This window comes from Ambystoma mexicanum, chromosome 9, assembly GCF_040938575.1.
Source record: "Ambystoma mexicanum isolate Mex_15411 chromosome 9, UKY_AmexF1_1, whole genome shotgun sequence".
Lineage (NCBI taxonomy): Eukaryota > Metazoa > Chordata > Amphibia > Caudata > Ambystomatidae > Ambystoma > Ambystoma mexicanum.
Window position 1 is genome coordinate 1,515,508,137 of NC_090931.1, and position 17,552 is coordinate 1,515,525,688.

At 48.5% G+C, this 17,552-nt stretch overlaps 1 protein-coding gene across 3 annotated transcripts in view; it reads left to right on the top strand.

Moving 5' to 3' along the window:
• The first annotated feature begins 8,732 nt into the window (after positions 1-8,732).
• LOC138489391 (zinc finger protein 551-like) overlaps positions 8,733-17,552 on the top strand; it is a 140,177-nt gene continuing 131,357 nt past the window's right edge. For all 3 annotated transcript variants that reach the window (XM_069617112.1, XM_069617113.1, XM_069617111.1), the window contains exon 1: positions 8,733-8,830. The gene's annotated coding sequence lies outside the window, so the exon portion shown is untranslated. The remainder of the gene's footprint in view (positions 8,831-17,552) is intronic.

Below are 17,552 nucleotides of genomic sequence, written 5' to 3' on the forward strand. Positions count from 1 at the left end.
GTGGAACATCTGTAAACATCCTGATGTTGAATCTAATAAAATCTAAAGTCAAGCAGGGGGCCCTGGACAACAGTGTTTCTGGCCTTCATAGACCTTTCACAGGTCTTTGACAGAGTGGACAGGCGTATTCTTTGGTCTAAACTGAAAAACTGGAAGTGCCTGAGCAAAAAATGAGACCCAATTATGGCACTTCATACCGCAACCAAACTTCGGGTGCGACTGAACAACCAAGGCCTGTTGTCAAAAGAGATCAGAGCGCGGGTTAAACAGGGCTGCCCGTTAGCCCGGCCCTCTTCATCAGCTTCTTGGGTGACTTCAAGGATACATAACCATGAATTTGAGCTTTCCCTCCAAAAATAGGAAACACCAATGTGTTTCGTTTACTTTACGCTGATGATCTAAACTTGTTAAACCAGACTGAAGTTGGCTTACAGCGACAACTCACAAACCTGGTGCAGTACATGGGTACAAACAACCTAGAAATTAACAAACTAAAAACCAAAATCATGATCTTCGAAAAAGGTAATTCGAACAGTAGACGCAACAGAGGATGGTATCTGGAAAACACCAAGATTAAAGTGGTCACCCATTTTAAATACCTGGGCGTAACAATCGATAGCTCAGCGCATGAGTCAACAATGCAGAAGTCTTTGTGGGGAAAAACTAGGAACCTTGCGGCTCAGATGAGAGCACTTGACAAACAATATGGGAAATTCTCATTGGTTCTGGTTATCCAATTCTACAAAGGAAAAGTCGTTCCAGCCATAACTTATGGAATGGGAGCAACACTTACCATGCCAGACACAATCTGGTCTGAATTGGAAGGGCTACTGTGGAGATCAGTCCTTGGTCTTCCAAACTCAGACTCAATCGCAAACATCAGGTGTGACCTGGGACTGTTGTCCTTACTATCAACAATTGAACAGAGTGCTATGCAACTCTTTAGAAAAACTCTTCTTCCGGACACACTCTCAATCTACAAGATCATTGCAACAGAGCTTACCATCGGGCAAACCAATATTCTAAACACCTGGGCCAAGAAACAGCAAGCAAAATTAGAAGAATTGGCATGCACCGAAGATGACCTTGTAAGGAACCCCCAGAGAATAAAATATAAAATGGAAATACAGGACTGGATCAACACAGTTGATAAAGCCCAGGCGAACAAATTAACAAAGCATCTGCCGCCCCCAGCTTCAACAAGCTCAAAGTTCCATTGCCATACTGTATCAAATTCCCAGACAAAGGCATCATGAAGATCTTTTTAAGAGCACGCTTGAATCTACTTCCTACGCGCAAAATTCTCTCCATCAGACTTCAGTCTGGGTCTAAGGAATGCAGATTATGTGCTACACCAGACGAGTCTGAAAATCTAAGACACTTGCTGATGCACTGCCCAGCACTGAATCTGGAAAGGGCAGCCTACTTTTCACCCCTTGGGATGGACTCCTCGATCTTGGAAGATGATGTCTGGTGGAACAGATTACTGTCCGGAGAAAACATCAAATGGACTAATACTGCAGCAAAACTATTTGACATCACTTTCAAAAAAATAAACTCTCACGCTGAATATGTGATCTGACGATCGTCAAGCGCATGCAACTCTCTGTCTATAGAGAATCACAACAAATAGCTCTTCCTTATAAAAATCACAATGTGATTATACACAAGTAATTAAAAAAAAATTAAAAAAATAAATAAACAAGTTCTCAGTATATGTGAGGACAACTAAATCTTCCAATGAAATCTAGACAAGCCTTTCCCAGCAGTAACAGTCTAAAACAAGTTACTACCTATGACGGACAAACCATATCAAAGTCAGTGGGCTAGAAGAGTCTACAGGGAGCCAGGACAGACAAAATCAATTTGAAACAGTCTTTGGAGCGGAGGTACATCTTAGGATCAAAAGGCTTGCACAAAGTTAGAGAGTTCGTTAGAAAATCACTTGTAGGGTCACAAGCTGTGAAAACAGAGTTGGAATCAACTCTAAAAGTAAGCCACTGCAATTCCCAACTGAGAAAAGCAAGGCTACAAGACAGTGAATTAAGTACCTTAAGTCTAAACAGTACCACTGGTTTGAAGAAGAGTGGTCCAGCTGGCTTCTGTCCTGCTACAGCGTTACAGACCCTGTGTTCCTGAGCCTCAGTTGTGGGGACAAGAGGGAGGACATCTGTAGGGCTCCTGCGGTGGTAGGTCATTGGCAGCTATGGGCTCTTTTCGGTTTCAGCGCTTAGTAAACAGCACTGTTGCTGATCTCTGGTACCGGTTGGGCTTCCTTCACTCCTTGGGTCTGGTGAGGGGACTCTAGCTCTGGTCGTCCTGCTTCTGGAGGGTCCTTAGGAGACTTCTGGAGCTTCTAGCCGGATTTCAGACGTTTCACTCGACTACGGATTACTCGACCCATGGCACTTGGTTCTTGCAGCAATGAAGAAGTACAGCCAGACAGGGAAGATGGTCCAGTGGAGTTCGTCTCTGGGTTAGTTGGTCCCACTAACCCAGGGGGAGAAGTCGTCCATTCTGAAGCTTCTGTCTGAAAAGGGAGTTTCAGCACAGCAGCAGGGCTTCACCAGGCAACTTAAAGGTCCAGGAGGATGCAGCAAGCTTCGTTCACGTTTCTTCGTCGGGTGTTTCTCCCAGTGGTCGACTCCGCCTCTAGTCCCAAAACGCTCGCTTTTTAAGCAGATTTCTCCCATTCATGCACAGCCTAGGCTGTCAATGACACATCAGGGTCGCTGTCCTGAAAGGACAGCCAGCCAGCCAGCCATTCAGGACTGGTTGCATTTAGGCATTCCTAGAGACAAAAGGACAGGGGAGTTTCGGGCCCCTCACGCATATCCTGTCCTTCCAGACACACTGGAAACAGAGGCGGGCCTCAGGGCTGAAGTGCGCCAAAGGCAAGACAAACAAAGGGCTCCAATCTGTTTGACACACAGAGTAAAACCCAAGAAAGACCTCACAAACAGAAAATTGCAAAAAAGGAAAACAGGGGCCGTTTTTATAAAATGGTCACCCCTGGGTGCTATACTGCAGCTGAGGGTTCAGCCTGCTGTAGAAAAGCGCAATGGTAGGAAAAATTAAACCACTGCCACTAGCCATTTAAAAATAGGGAGGGCAACATACAAATGTTACATGAGAATGTAGGATAAGGAGCTACTAGGTAACCCCCCAGCACTCCACTTAAAATGGTGTGTGCTGGACCCACAAAGAGAAAAGGTAAGTAAAGTCAATTTCACTTTACTATTCTTGGGAACAGTAGTTTACACAAGAAAAAGGTATTTTAAACCTTATGAGAAATCTAAAGGATTTCTCAGTGACACTGCACTGAAGGTGCTGTGTGTCCCCATACAAAAAGTAGATGCATATGGAGTTTGTCAGACTCCCAAAACAGTGAAAACACATAATCCAAAGGTCAAAACACATGAGGCAGTGGGAAAAGGGTCTCACTCACTCCAGGGTTAAAATTAAAAAGTCCTACAGTCCAGCAAAAGAGCTGGGGGTCTCTAAGGTTGAAGGGAATTAGCACAGAAATGAGAATTATCCCCAACATCACTGCACCAATATATGGCAGTATTCACATGCACTCCTTCACACATTATTCATGTTTGCTTTGTGCAAAATCCAATAATCAACAACCATAACGAAAAGTACCTCCAGGATTAAAAAAAAAAACAAAAGAAAAGGATCCAAAAAAGAAAGAAGCAATAAACAAACGGAACCACAAAGTCCCATCAACCGAGGTCTCAACTACACACAACCTACCAAATACAAGCAACAAGAAACCACAAACAGCAAAGACTAAACCCAAAAGACCACGAAAAACACCAATCGAAAGAGGACGCCCACTAAGGAACACAACCCACGCATCATGCCTCGTCACAAGAAAGACAAAGAAGTCAGAAAAGACAACAGAAATAATAAGAAATCCCAAACCACTCGGGAAGGCACGGACCTGCATGATCCCACAACCCCAAAAAACTCAACAAACATCTGAGATGGCCCAAGGAGACAAATAACAGAGCAAAGAGAGACTACAATGCTCGCTACCTGTCCACATACGACAACGAGGTTAACAAAAACAGCACAGCAACAACGAACCGACAGCCAACAAGCTTCACGAATACAGACCCAACCAGGACACAAACGGATGACAACTAAGAAACCATCACACCCGGTCTCCACCATGGACAATACCCCAACCAGAACAAACAAATTGGAAACCATCACACTCACTCTACACACCCTATATCACCAAGGCTGGAACAACAGAGGGGTAGCTACCCTATTTACCACCCAGAAACGAACCAACCCCACCATAAAACTTATCGGTCTACTCGACAAAGATACTGACCAACAAAGAACCACCCCACCCAAAAGACTCAACCGGGAAAAACCCACCTGGAAAGGAAACCCAACCAACAACACACCGGTCAGAACAAACAATACTAACAACACAAAAGGTAAATCCAGCAAACTACACTGCATCCTCCTCAACATTAGATCCATGGCAAACCACTCAACAGAAATCAATGACATGCTCTTCCTTACTGAAACCTGGCTATCAGATAACTATAAAGCCATCGCGAACGAAGCAATACACGACAATTATAAATTAATACACGCCAACAGAGAAAACCGAAGGAGGAGGTAAAATCGCAATTATACACAAAAAACACACCCGAGCATCTCGAATCATCACAACCAACGCGGAAGACTATGAATCCCTCCAAATCAAGATAGAACAACGACCAATCCAACATAGTATTCCTACTGATCTACAAACCATTTTCTTACAACCCCAACTTTGCAACAAAACTAGTGGACGAGGCCACCATGCTATCAAGCCACCACGACAACCTAGGTGAAAGAGATCCCACCGATACAAACATAGATACAACAGAAGACACACTCAACAATTGGATCACCAAGGCCATTAACCAATTAGCACCAGCTAAAACATTCAAAGCAACACCAAAAAAACTGGCAGCAAAATGGTTCACAGAAGAACTGAAAAAACGCCCCAAAAAAAAAGAAAAAACAACTGCAAAATGGAAACAAAATGGAGAGAACAATACACCAGACAAGACTAAATAAAATACCAAAGACAACTCAACTGTACAAAGCAACAGACCTCAAAGCAAAAAAAAAAAAAATACAAAAATAAAAAAAAAATAACTACTACGCCACAGAATCGGCAAACAATTCACAGAAAGAACTCCATCACCCCTACACACTTTGTGACAGACACACAAGAGCAGGGTGTGTGTAGTAGCTGCACAGCAGTTACTGCGTCTTTGAGCATTAGCCAGCACAGGTATTATATATATATATAGTCACTTACACCAGAGCAGGGTCTGTGTAGCAGCTGCACAGCAGTTACTGCGTCTGCAAGCATTATCCGGCACAGGTAATATATATATAGTAACTTACACCAGAGCACGGTCTGTGTAGTAGCTGCACAGCAGTTACTGCGTCTGTGAGCATTGCAGAGCCTGAACTCTACTGTAAATGAGCTTCGGAGCAGCTATTGTGTCTATAATACCAACAACAGGCTGCCCCGTGTAATTTCAAAACCAGATGTTTAGAAAATCACGTACTTACAATATTTAATTTCAACAAGTGATAAGTGTTGGGGGGCTGCTCCGGATCACCGGGCAGCCCCCATACTCACGTCGGGAACACCCAACACAGTCAGTGTGGGCGGCGGTCACGCCGCGGATCAAGGTGTGGGGATCAGCCCACTCGCTCCAGGTCACTGGAGCTTCCCATGTGGCTGGGGGCACCCAGCGTACGACGACCCCGGCTCTGGGGGCACCCAGGCCGGGGTCGCCACGACAGCCATGATCACATGGCCAGACAACAATCGAGGTCAGCATTGCCCAGCAAGGGCGCCGGCCTCGTGGAGGGCCCTGTCCCTGGGCCTACACCACGCGGTGGTGCGCCAGTCAGGCACACATGAGGAACAACACCAGAGCCAGTTTGGTCTTGACTGACTAGCCGGAAACGGCCAGTATCTTTTATTAGGTTACATTACAACATCCTGGGAGCTACCATGCTCCCAGGAGGGGTGCCATACAACACTCCTCCTTTTTCATAACAACAAAACAAAAAGAACCCAAAATCCCAACACACCCACCACTCAGCTAGTTTTCGGACCCTTTATTAACCTGGGTGAGTGGTTCAACTATCACACAAAAACACCAGTGAGAGCCACTGGCACCACATGAAGCATTCTGCATGTGCGGGTGTGCACAACATCACATTGCCCACCACCTGGGCCATTCTAAGCAAGTCTGTGTCCGCAGGCCCCCAATCCTCATGGGGATGTCGATGGTGATGTCCATCTTCACACGTGTGGAGTTGCAGGAAGCCAGTTTACGTCCTCAAGAATGCTCATCTTGGACAGTCATACCAGAGTCAAGAAAAACCGGCAAAGCTGCACCTGGAGACCCAGGGGCCACATCGGCTAGGTCCATTTACATGGAGGGGGCAAACCCGCGGCTGGGTACTGGTGACGGACAACAGGCCCCTCATGTCTCCGGCAGCTCTTCTTGGCGGGGTGCTGTTGGTATCAGAGGGCTCACAAGCACTCAAAAGAGCTGCAACCCTCCCTGGTGGCCCCCTATCCTTTCCATTCTTCCTGTCATTTTTCTTTTCTGACAGTCACTGGGGTGGGGCCCCGGGATCCTCTGATGAGCCTGTATGTTTCTGCCGCAGCGGCTACCATGGGGGCGCTTTACTTCGTCCTTGGCACATATCTGATTGTGCATGTGTCTGAGTTTCACCACTGAGGACTTCTGATTACATGCCCCAGCTGCGCACACCATCATTCGACTGCACTTTGCCTCCATGAACTTGTGAAACATCACTCGGAGCAGCTTTCCCATGGGCTGGTTCCTTGACTTGGCCAGAGCGAACTGCGCAACATTCACTGTCTGGTGATCCTCTTGCATCCCCTTTTCATTTCCACAACTCCCCACGGATGGGCCCAGTTACGCCGCTATGGGTGCACAGACCATGCGCAACCCCATCTGAACTTTAATAGTCCTGCTGACACGAGCACTGCTGGTTCTCTCGGGATTGCTCTCTGGGGCCTGTCAGAACAGTGTGACACAGGTGGGGGTGTGGGGCCGAGCAACACTTCACCTTTCCCCGAGCTCCGCCACGAGCGTATTTTTTTTTCCTTGTTGCCGTCCGGGGTCGTTGCCTGGGGGATGCGGCCACTTGGGGAATTCTCCCCTCTTTGCTCCACCGGAGCCTGTCTCATCTTGGGGGGGGGGCACGCCTCCTCATTGCGTTTCTCTCTTTTTTTGTAGCTCTGGTCGGAGCACTTTTCCTTTCCTTTTTTTTTTCTTGACCGCTCCGGTGCTGAGCGAGTCTCCTCCTGTTTCACCAGGGGGGTGGGGGGGTGAGAGGGAGAGAGGGAGAGGTGGAGAACATCGCCGCCCGGCTCTCGATGTTGCGGCTCCTGCCGCCTCCGCCTTGTGGCCGTCCACCAGTGGGGCAGCCCCCCTCTCCATGCAGCGGATGCTGCGTGTAGCCACCCCATGTTCGCGGCTCGTGGGCAGGCAGCTCCCCTCTTCCTGGTGGGGGAAAGGGGCATCCTGCCTCTCCCTTTCTTCGCGGGTGTATCTACGCCAGACATGGCCAGTTCTACGTTGCGGCTGGGGCCGCCATGCCTCTTGCGGTGGCTCGGGCCGCCAGCATGCCCCCTTTTGTTGAGGCCAACGCGTGGGCGAGGGGCAGCTCTCCTCCTCTGGCCGCGTTTGTGGGGGACAGCAGTTCACGCGGCCGATGCCGCTTACCTTCCTCGAGCGTTCTCCTTCTCAGTGTGGGGCATATACCCCCCCCTTTACCCAAGGGGTGCAGAGGGGCAACCTCTCACGCGGCCACCGACGCCGCTTCCTTCCACCACACTACAGGTCACGCGGGGCCCTGGTACCTTTGTCGCCATTGTTGGGGGGGGGGGGGGTTGCTCCAGATCACCGGGCAGCCCCCATACTCATGTCGAGAACACCCGACACAGTGTGGGCGGCGGTCACACTGCGGATCAAGGAGTACTCGCTTCTGGTCACTGGAGCTTCCCATGTGGCTGGGGCACCCAGTGTACGACGGCCCCGGCTCTGGGGGCACCCAGGCTGGGGTCGCCACGACAGCCATGATCACATGGCCACAACAATCGAGGTCGGCGTTGCCCAGCAGGGGCGCTGGCCTCGTGGAGGGCCCCGTCCCTGGGCCTACACCACACAGTGGTGCGCCAGACAGGCACACATGAGGAACAACACCGGAGCCAGTTTGGTCTTGACTGACTAGCCGGAAACGGCCAGTATCTTTTATTAGGTTGGTCACGTGACTCATTACAACATCCTGGGAGCTACCATGCTCCCAGCAGGGGTGCCTTACAACAATAAGTACAATACAAGGAATTACAGCTTCAACGTGCATTTCTAGAGGTTGCAAAAGGGCTCCTCTTAACAATATAACAACAAAGGGGTGAGAATGTCTAAGTTGATGGATACTAAAAGAAATGCATATAAAATTCATTAAAAGAGTTGGCTCGCATGCACTCGCCTGATGCTGCCTAGAAACTGGACATGCGCGTTTCGTAAAGGGTAGTTTTCTAGTTCCCATTCGAGAAAAGGACCCTAGCAACGCTCGCCTCCACTTCATCACGTGGGCTGCTCTGCATCACGTGGGTTTCAACGTCTGCTTCATCACGTGGGTTTAAGCGTTCATTCGTCATATGTTTTGCAGGAGAGGGAAGGAAGGCGTTGCGGAGCGATTCCTCCGTTAGAAAGAACACTTCAATAGTTGGTTGGTTGTTTGGTTTCTGGTAAGTCTTAAAGTTATCTCTTGTTGATTGTTACTTTAACGCAGAGCGGCAATATTGGGAAGGGGGTATTTTTGTGTATTTTGGTGGTTTGTAATGTGCATCGTTACTTAATTACAGGCGGATTCAGTTTAGTTTTTTTCGTTAATTCAATGTTTTTTAAGGATATGTAATGTGCATCAAAGGGGTGAGGCAATATTGGGGAGGGGGTATTTCTGTATATGTTGGGGCTTGTAATGTGCATCGGTTGAGATTTACTTAAAGTACAGGTGGATTCAGTTCGTTTTGGGCTTTCTCATGCAGATGTGCGATTTGCCCGTGTGAGATGTGTTTTATGGAGTGGGGCTGGGCACAGCGCGTTCCCCCCGTCCCAATGGGACTTCCACTGTACCAGTGAACATTACAGCGAACGGTTAGTTATCCTCCCCGCTGGAGGCTGGAGGGTGTTGGAGGATTTGGTTTGTGCAGCAGATGGGGATATGTGCATACTTGCCAACCCTACAGATTTAGGCAGTAGGCTACTGCTTTTGAAGTAGCCCTACCGCCTACAGATTTCAGTGACAGATCCTACTGCTTTTTACAGGGGCAAGTAATTTATGTGATTCTAAGGCAGGCTCCAGGACAGAGTATGCAACATATTAGTCTCTCTATACAGTGGACAGGTAGGTGATTACTTTGATTGCACTCAGACCAATCCACTGACCTGACAGCTGCGTGACTCTGTCCTGCACTCTTGCCGGTACAACCCTTAGGTGATCCAGCAGTGAAAGCAAGTGGCGAGTGTAACACCATCACACAATGCTGACAATTTGGTGTTAGCATTCATAATTATACATTTTTAACATTTCAACATCTTTCCATGTTGTGCTATTTGTATGTTTTTGTATTTTCCTGTGATGTCATTGTTATGGGAATCCATTATTTTTCAAACTTGAAAAATCCTACATCTTTTTGGTCACAGAATGTTGGCAAGTATGTATGTGTTTTATGCAGACAGATGCATATGGGTACGAATTACCAGCATGACGGTTCTTTATTTCTCCTGCAATGGGGGGCGATTTGGCATTCCCCGGGAGGGATTGTTCATTTACCCCTTTGCAATGTGTGGAAGAGAAGGCTAAACGGAGGTCTTGTATTGCTTTCATTATCAATCACACATTTAAAGTCCCTATGAGACCCAATAGCATTGTGTTTGTTTTAAAGTTTGCCGATAGTTTCTGAAATGCCTCAAGGCATATCGACTTGTTACGTCATCGTGACGTTTTCACGTGGGACGTCTATGTGCTTAGGAAGAGGATTACGGAGGAAGGAGTGGTCCACGCCGTGCATGGGCAGGTATTTATTTTTTATTGAGCATTTATAATGCGCTTATTCATCTCGGCAAAGCGCCTGGTATATTTGATATTTTTATTTACATCGAGCTCATACACAGGTGTTTCACAGCGCGGCAAGAGAGGGGAACAGGGGAGAACAAAACACCGATGGGTTTGTTTTTCCTATTTTGATTTTAGTTGCAACAACGGCGGATCTCTTTGTCTTCTTGGCTGGTATCCTCATCCCCGGCTCCACCCACCCCCAAACAGAAGTGGTTTATGGCCATGCCGCACACGCCGAGGGAATTTCATGGCAGATTCGGCTGTGCCATCCACCACCTTATCCAGTGGTGGAAATGAGAACAATTTGGTGGGGGGGTCCCACAAGGGCTGGGGTGAGGGCAGAGGTGAAGGGGGCGGTGCCCAAAGAGGCAGGGTTTGGGGGCGGAGCTGGCAGTTGACCTCCGATCAAAGGAAATGTCCAAAATAATAGTTTTAAACAGCGCAATTTCTTTAATGCTGCTTCTTTTCTGTAATGTCCTACTTTTGTTGTTGTTGTGTTTAAGAGGAACAGTCCTCTGTTTATTGCAGTTATGAGTGGGCTGCGACCCACGTGATTGAGGAGGCGGGATTACCGCCAGTTCGGCAGTTCGAGTTGAATTAAAGACCTGCCAAGACGCTCCTGATTTATTGGCCTGCCTTATATTGCCTCACATTGCCACTCCTGCTGCAGCGCTGCGCCCAGCGACATAATCAGCCTGACATTCAACATTTTCCAAACTACATATCAATTCCACTTCCATGGCACTAGTGATGTTAGTTCACTATGTTAATAATAGTTTTGACCAGTGTTGCTGAGTAAATATTCTTTAACATGCACAATTTGCATGCCATTTTATACCACCCCCCCTTGGGTACTATTCAAACAGGGTTAGAAAAGGAGTGAATTACCCTTTACAATTATGGGCCACTTTTTCATTGGTGCCAGAGACAATTTTATGGCCCAGTCCGACCCGCACATGTACACGGGAGCAAACCGTACCAGCCATCTGTGCACCTAAACTACCAACAGCAATGTTAGTCTACACTGTGATCTTAGCTCATGCAGAGTAGTATTTTAAGCAGACTGTGAAAGAATCGTTAAGAGCAATTGGTGGTCTTCGGCTCATTGCTGATTGGCTGCATTAAGCCTGAGCAGCGGCCCCTCTTCCGAGCTGTCACAGACATAAGCAGCAGAGCACCGCGCAAGCTGCCTCTGTTGCTTTAATAGATAAAAACAATGTTCATTCTGAGAGAAAGCTTTGCATTAAAACGCGAGGCTGTCTTTGAGGAAGCCGCTGATGTAAAGCTTTCTCTCAGAATAATAAAGAGTGATTCATCTATACCCACAATGGAACGAAGCTCGGCATTACATAAACTTTAACTTGTCATTAAAATACGAGGTTTCGACTGAAGCCATTAATGACTCGTTACAGTTCATGAAATGTCGAGCTGCGCTTTGTGGTAATAACAAGACAGTTACATCTTATGGAAAGCCTCCCTATATTGTCCTGTCAGTGGAGTATCTGTCACCGGGGTCGGTGATATGATATCTTCGTCCGAAAGTGTAGATTCTGAGATCTCCCCCTCCCCCGACTCCTCACCACCTTCTTCCTTCCAAGAACCCTTCTTTTCCTTTCTTCGTGATCCCATCTACATTAAAAAAAAGATGCGGATGACCTCGGGAAGCAGCCACCGTGCCCCCGAAGAGGGGAGACCAGGGGGCCCCTCCCCCGGGATCGACCAAGAGGAGGGGAAAAAGCCCTTAGGCACAAAAAACCCCTGTGTTATCGTCGGGTGCCTTGGAGGTGTGGAACCAGGAATCCTTGAAGGGTGAGAGCTGGTGGAAAGTGTCTGGAGGCAACACGTGGAGTGAACCCCCCCCAGAACACAGGCAGTCCAGTAAGCGGTCCGAGGATCTGGTACACGAGGCTAGAAGTGGAGGCTAGAAGTGGAAGTAACAAAACTGTAAGCAAAGGCAGTCCAGGGGAGCAGGCCGGAGTCTGGTACACGGAAGGTCACAGCAAACAATCCTGAAGGTAGGCGAGAGCAATTCCAATGACAAGGCAGGGAACTGGCACATGGAAGGTACGGAGCGGAGCAAGAGGAAGTAGGAAACAGAAGAATGGAGCAAGCGGAACAGACAAGAGGAGGAAAAGCGGTAAGTGAAGATGGGAAGGAGGGAGGGTAAGCAAGTTGGAAGGAGGGCAGAGGAGACGGGCGAGTGAAACAAAGTCAAGGGAGCGAGAGAAAGGCAGATAGAACCAGCGGAAGGACGAAGGAAGAACAGAGGGGGGCCGGACTGGGCACGAGGACCCGAGCAGCGGAAAAGCGAGTAACCCAGGAAGATAGCAACAGGTAGCAAGCAACTCAGGGCTAAGGAACGAAACCGGAAGCGTTGCGACGCATCCGTGACCCGGAAGTGGCTGGTTAAAACACTGGGCCGCGGAACGCCCAACCAATAGGAACAGAAGGAAAGTAAAACCAGGAAACGGGGGGCGTGGCCGAAAGCTGCCGGCGAACAGGACTAAGTTCCGCGTCGCCAGCGGCACCATAGACTCCAGGAACTCGGCGGCATGACAGTATGCCCCTTCCTATAAGCTCCCCCCCCTGGTTTCCCTGGATGAAAGAAGTGGTACTTGCGAAGTAAGACAGGAGCATTAATGTGTGTGATGGGTTCCCAAGAGTTTTCCGATGAAGGGTAGCCCTTCCATTTAACCAAATATTCCAGCCTAACCTTATGATACCTGGAGTCAGAGTTGGGCGACCTCATATTCCGCCCGAGTGGAGCCCTGAGGAATCGGGGCCTGTCTAACCTGTCGTGCCCATGTGTCAGCATGAAATGCCTTGAGTTGAGAGGCATGGAAAACAGGGTGGACCCTTTTGAGGTTGTTGGGTAATTTTAAGCAAAAAGCCACAGGGTTGATCTTCTGTATGATCTCATATGGCCCTAGATACTTGGGAGATAACTTGGAGGGATGTACCAAACGAGGTAAATATCTAGTGGAGAGCATGACTCTGGTACCCACATCCCATCCTGGTACAGGTCTACGGTGTTTGTTGGCTTGAATGCAATATTGAGCTTGGGCTGATTTAAGGCCTTCCTCTACCTTCTTGTGTGTCTCTCTAAGGAGGGAGAGGGAAGAATCTACCGATGGTACGCTAGTAGAGAGGCCCAAGACAGGAAGAATGGAGCGAGGGTGAAAACCATAAGTACCAAAAAAAGGACTGAACCCCAGAGCGGCATGTGTGGAGTTATTGTAAGAGAATTCAGCTAGAGGGAGTAGCGTGCACCAGTTGTCTTGTTGGGAGTTGATAAAGCACCTTAAGTACTGTTCCAGGGTTCCATTCAGGCGTTCAGTTTGCCCATTGGATTGCGGATGGAATCCAGAGGTGAGAGCTCTTTCGATACCTAGTCTGACACACAGTGCCTTCCAGAACCGGGAGGTGTACTGACTACCCCGGTCTGAAATTATCTTGTTAGGTAGACCGTGTAACCGGAATATGTCTTGGAGAAACACTTCTTGGCTGCAGTAGGAACACCAGGCAATGGGGAGAAGTGAGCCAATTTAGTAAATCCACCACTACCATGACACAGGTGCATCCTTGAGACAGGGGCAAATCCACTATAAAATCTGTAGAGATCGTGCTCCAAGGACCCTTAGCTACAGAACTTGGTTCCAGTAGACCAATTGGTCGTTTACGGGATGACTTACTCCGCACACAGACGATACATGACTGAACGTACCGATCTCCATCCCTTCTCATCGTAGGCCAGTAGAAATGTCTTTGAAGGTAGTCGAGAGTGCCAGCCACTCCCCTGTGTCCTGCTAGTTTAGAATCATGACACCAGGAAAGTGCTGTCTTGCGGAAAGCCGGTGTGGGTAGATAGTTTTCCTCCGACAAGGTAAAGGCCGTTCCTGATGTCATAGGCCAGATCCTTAGAATGTCTTTCCACTTCAAAACGACCTGCAGAATCCTCCTGTACCTGCTGAAGGAATTTAGAAATAATTCCGATAGTCCTGGACTGGGGAAACATCCGTTCAAGAGGCGTATCTGTCTCTGGTAGGTAATCACACCGGCGGGAAAGGGAGTCGGCTACAACATTCATTTTGCCGGGGATGTAGGTTATGTGGAATTCGAATTGGGTGAAGAAGTGAGCCCTTCGGGCCTGTCGAGTGTTGTAGCACTCGAACTGTTCGAGAACCTGCAAGTTCTTATGATCGGTCCGTATGGTGAACGGGAACCTTCCTCCTTGAAGCAGATGGCGCCATTCTACACAGGCCGCCTTCATGGCTAGAAGCTCTTGCTCTATGACTGAGTAATTCCTTTGGCTGGTATTTAGGGTCTTTGAGAAGTAAGCCACCAGATGTTCTGTACCCTGGATTTCTTGAAGAAGCACAGCCCCTATTGCGGCTGATGAAGCGTCCGTCTCTAGAATGAAGGGTAGATGTTGGTTTGGTGGTTGTAAAATGGGTGCCGAACAGAAGGCTTCCTTAAGATTCCCAAAACTGTCTTCCGCCTCCGCTGACCATTTGAATGGAGTTGCAGACTTCTTTAAAAGTGTGGTGATGGGTAGTATCTTTTGAGAGAAATTAGGGATAAATCTCCGGTAGAAGTTTGCTAACCCCAGGAATTTCTGTATCTCTTTGACTGAGGTGGGTGAAGGCCATTCAATGATGGAAGACACTTTGTTAGGATCCATGGAGATACCGTGGTCTGACAGAATGTATCCTAGATAAGGAATGGAGGAGGCTGAAAACACACATTTGGCGAGTTTAACAGACAAATGATTTCTCTGTAGCCTTCTGAATACTTCCCTGATATGTTCCACATGGTCTTCAGGAGTGTGATAGTAGATCAGAATGTCATCTAAGTATACCAATGTGGTTTGGCACAGGAGATCGGAGAATAGTCTGTCCATAAACCGTTGGAATACCGACGGGGCGTTTACCAACCCGAACAGCATTACCTGGTATTCGCAAAGTCTGAAAGGAGTCCGGAATGTTGTCTTCCATTCGTCTCCTTTCTGCACCCGGAGTAGGTGATAAGCATTCCTCAGGTCGAGTTTGGTAAAGATGGTAGCACCCTGTACAGCTTGTAGGATATCGGTGATCAATGGCATAGGATGCCGGTCTTTTATGGTAACCTGGTTTAGACTGCGATAATCTATACACGGCCTCAACTCCTTTGAATCCTTTTTTGAGATGAAGAACAAGGATGACCCTGCAGGGGACTTTGAAGGCCTTATGAGCCCGTTTTCCATGTTGCTGTCCAAGTACGTTCGGAGGTATTGTTTTTCTTCTAAAGACAGTGGAAACATCCTACCTAAGGGTACCAATGCACCTGGGGTGAGATCAATGCAACAGTCTTCAGGCCGGTGCGGTGGGAGCTCGACGGGTATCTTTTCAGTTGCCACCTCGTTGAACTCCTTCAGGTGTGGGAGACAGTGTACAGTTCTGACCTCGCAGCTATTTGTGGTCTTGACGGTCTCGAATCTTGGTTCTGGCAAGCATTCCGATTTGCATAGTGAGGACCTAAAACTAAGTAAGTTTCTAGACCAGTCAATACTGGCGTTGTCTTCGTAGCCAACAGATACCCAGGATTAGGGGGAAGTGAGCAGCCCTGATGATATCGAATGTGATACTTTCGGTGTGTTGTTGGATGGACGAAGTAAGTGCTTCTGTGGTGTGAGTGATCAAACCCGAGCTCAAAGGTTCGCCATCAACCCCTTCCACCTTTTGATCTTCTCGTTTGGCTATCCTTTTCACTCCGTGTCGTTCTGCCCAATGGGTATCCATGAAGTTCCCTGCTGCTCCACAGTCGAGTAGGGCTAAAGTGGTTACTTCCTTGGGGCCCACTCTGAGAGAAACTGTGAGCACCATCAACCGGGAGTCCTCAGACGTTTCAGTAGAGGATACAGAAAGAGGCTCGTAGGGACTAAGAGCAGCCCCTCGGTAATACGTCCCAATGTTTACCGATGGCGAGTGTTTCCGGACATTCTGGGCGGTACTTCCGGACAATCTCTTAATAGATGTGAGGAAGACCCGCAGTACATACACAGGGAACCCTCCCTGCGCCGTTTCCTTTCTTCAGGTGTGAGCGGGGCTCTGGTGGTTCCGATCTGCATGGGTTCTTCCTTAGAGGTCCGTTGGAAGGGTACAGATGCGGGTGAGTGAGTCTCCACGAGAGGGGGTACACTTAACCTGGTCTTCTTCTTTTCTTGACGGCTTTCCGTCATTCTGAAGTCAATTCGGAGGGCAGCTGTCAGGAGTTCGGCAAAAGACACCGGTCTTTCTATCCGGGCTAGTTCGTCCTTCAATTCCTCCCTTAAACCTCGCCGAAATATGGCATACTGGGCCTGTTCCTGCCAACCTGCCTCAGCTGCCACCTGTTTGAAAGCGGTGATGTATGTCAGTAGATCAGAATTCCCCTGACGGATGTCAAGGAGGTCCTCCGAGGCCAAGTAGGTACTCTCTGTTCGCAGAAAGGTTTGTTGAATCAGGGCCTTAAAGGCATTGTAGTCCTGTAAAACCGGGTCTGGCTGGTTTACTAGAGGGGTAGCCCAAGCCAGGGCATTCGCGGTCATGTGGGTGATCATAAACCCCACCTTGGCGTGGTCTGAGGCAAAGGTCTGAGGGCGAAAGGAAAAATTAAGATTGCATGCGTCCAGGAACTCCTTAACCTTTTTTTGGGGAACCATCGAACTTCCCTGATACTAGGGGAAGTGGAGGTAAATCGGTTAAAGGTCTTTCCCTGTCCGTCAGATGCTGTTGATGGGTGGCGTTGGCTGTCTTAAGGTTCTGCATCTCCAAACTTAGACTTTGTACAGCGGCTACGAGTTCTTGTACCTGCTGTGAGGTGGCCATCTCTTTTTGGCGTCGCAAACTGTCACCGGGGTCGGTGATATCTTCGTACGACAGTGTAGATTCTGAGATCTCCCCCTCCCCCGACTCCTCACCTTCTTCTTCCTTCCAAGAACCCTTCTTTTCCTTTCTTCGTGATCGCACCTTTTTTTTATGTAGATAGGGACGACCCCGGGAGGAAGCCACCATGCCCCCCAAGAGGGGAGACCAGGGGGCCTCTCCCCCGGGATCGACCAAGAGAGGGAAAAAAGCCCTTCGGCACAAAAAACCCCTGTGTTATCGTCGGGTGCCTTGGAGGTGTGGAACCAGGAATCCTTGAAGGGTGAGAGCTGGTGGAAAGTGTCTGGAGGCAACACGTGGAGTGAACCCCCCCAGAACACAGGCAGTCCAGTAAGCGGTCCGAGGATCTGGTACACGAGGCTAGAAGTGGAAGTAACAAAACGGTAAGCAAAGGCAGTGCAGGGGAACAGGCCGGAGTCTGGTACACGGAAGGTCACAGCAAACAAT